Raw genomic sequence first — 2,165 nt, forward strand, 5'->3', positions numbered from 1 at the left:
GGGAGGGGGAGGAGGGGGGAAGAGGAGGAGAAGGAGAAGGAGAAGAAGAAACAGAAAGAAGAGAAAGCTCCAATTTGCCTGCATGGAGTGTGCTTCCTCTCGTTCAGATGCCGTGTTTACGTGGTGACAGCCACACGTGGGACGTGGCCCCAGCCTAGAGACACAATCCTGGCTTCTTGCATCAGCCCACCCACGGCTCCCAGCCTCCAGGGACATTGCTAAGGAAGCCGGCTCCCAAACAAGGACCCGTGGGCGGAATCGTGGAGCGCACGTATCAGGTCTTCAGGTGGGGGGCAGTTTCCCACTATGAGAAACCAGGGCAAAGGGGCTCTCGCCGGGTCCTGGCCATGGATCCTGGCATCTGCTGCCTTTGCAGACATCATAGCGCCTTGGGTTATTCAGCTTGGCTCCTCTGTTTGTATCTCTCATAATTTGGTTCCTTAAGACTAGGATTTAACTGCAAGGAACTTCTTTGGAGATGATCCCAGTGCACACCAGGAGGGGAATGAGGAATTGAGACAAGACAGAAGGACGATCAGTGAATGATGTGTCATCAAGCCAGTGGGCAAGTAGGGCTCAGTCCTGTTGGGGAACCCCAGGAGCACTGCAGAAGGAGCACTGTGGAGTTATCCCACTGAGGCAGAGGGAGCAGGCGGCTATTTATACAGATGCTCTTGTCAATTGCTGGTCGAGGGTTATTCCTTGGGTGGGGGCAGGGGCGAGGGGAGCCATTCATTCTCTGGGATGCGTGCCCTGCTGAACACGGGGGTAGGACGGGCTCTGGATGCCTGAGAAGGATCTCCGGTGAGATGCATATGACAGCAGTTGGAAGGTGGGCCATTGCAATGCACACAGGACACAGGGTGGGTTCTAGTAGCCTCTGCTAGGGCTTCGCTAGGTAACAGCTCATGTGTATTCTGCCTCTGCTTAGATCGTACAGTAATCCCCCACCCCCACTTATCCGCACTCGCTTTCTGAGTTACCTGTGGTCAACCGTGGTTCCGAAGCATATGATGCTCCTTTCGACGAAGATTCAGAAGGTCAATGGTAATGCTGCCTCAGGTCACATGCCTACGTCATTCCCCAGCTGCATCTCCTCATGTAGGCATTTCATTATCTCATGTCATCGCAAGTCACGGCAGGATGTGCGCTGTAAAACAGGATGTTTTGAGAGAGAGAGACTACATTCACTTATTACAGTAAATTGTGATCATTATTCTACCTTATAGTTATTATTGTGAATCTCTTCTTGTGCCTGATTTGTGAGTTACACTTTGTCATAGGTATATCAGTATGGGAAAAAACATAGGTTATATACAGTTTGGTACTATCCTTCGTTTGTACGCATCCACTGGGGGAGCCTGGAACATACCCCCCACACGTAAGGGAGGAGTCCTTTGCCTAGAATGACAAAGATGTGCACTGAGCTCACGCACCTGTGTTCCATAGTGCCCACCTGGACAAGAATATTTATCATCCATTCAGCCCTCATGGGTGGATGTATGCTAAGTGCACCACGACGTCAGCCCCCTCAGTCTTCACAACAATGTTACAAGGTAGGTACCATTATCTACACCTCACACATGAGGAAGGTGTCGAGCAACTCGCTGAAGTGGTAGAGTCAGGGTATTCAAACCCACAGCCTGGCACCAGATACTTAGCCTTGGGTAGCTGTGCTGGACTGCCTCTCACAACTTTCCGGTTAGAATCTAGAAGCTCTGGAGATCATGGCTCCCCCAACTATCATTTATTGACTACATCTCCTGGATCCCGTCCTCTGGTAAAGGCTTTACTTTCGTTATTTTGTGTCGACTTCCTCACTGAGGCTGAGTGATATGCATTGTTATCCCCATTCTAGAGCTCAGGAAAGTGAGGTTCAGAGAGGTGAAACTGCACAGCTGGGGAGTGAAGAGTCAGGGTTCAGAGAGAGGCAGGTGCACACCTGACCCCCGAGCCATGGCTCCAAGACGATGTGCTTTTCACCTGGGCCACTGCAGCAAAGGCAAACAAGCAAGGAAGGAAATCGAAGAGAGTAGCACCCCCTGACTCGCCTCAGAGCAGGCCCAGGGGTCAAGGGCCAGGCAAGAAATGAAGATCATGAAGGAAATCAGAGACCCTCCCCCCACCCCACCCCTATCCCGAATGTGGCATAATGAGGCGAGGTG

At 51.5% G+C, this 2,165-nt stretch overlaps 1 long non-coding RNA gene across 2 annotated transcripts in view; it reads right to left on the bottom strand.

Annotated features, from left to right (window-relative positions):
- Positions 1-2,165, bottom strand: part of LOC144221008 (uncharacterized) — an 11,761-nt gene that overhangs the window by 8,442 nt on the left and 1,154 nt on the right. Inside the window, exon 2 of one of the 2 annotated variants that reach the window (XR_013331922.1) lies at positions 984-1,150. This is a non-coding gene — a long non-coding RNA (uncharacterized LOC144221008). Of the gene's footprint in view, positions 1-983; positions 1,430-2,165 lie in introns of those variants that run through there. The other variant, XR_013331921.1, reaches the window with a different exon arrangement.

The sequence above is a fragment of the Crocuta crocuta genome, unplaced genomic scaffold (genome assembly GCF_008692635.1).
Source record: "Crocuta crocuta isolate KB4526 unplaced genomic scaffold, BGI_CrCroc_1.0 scaffold124, whole genome shotgun sequence".
Classification (NCBI taxonomy): domain Eukaryota; kingdom Metazoa; phylum Chordata; class Mammalia; order Carnivora; family Hyaenidae; genus Crocuta; species Crocuta crocuta.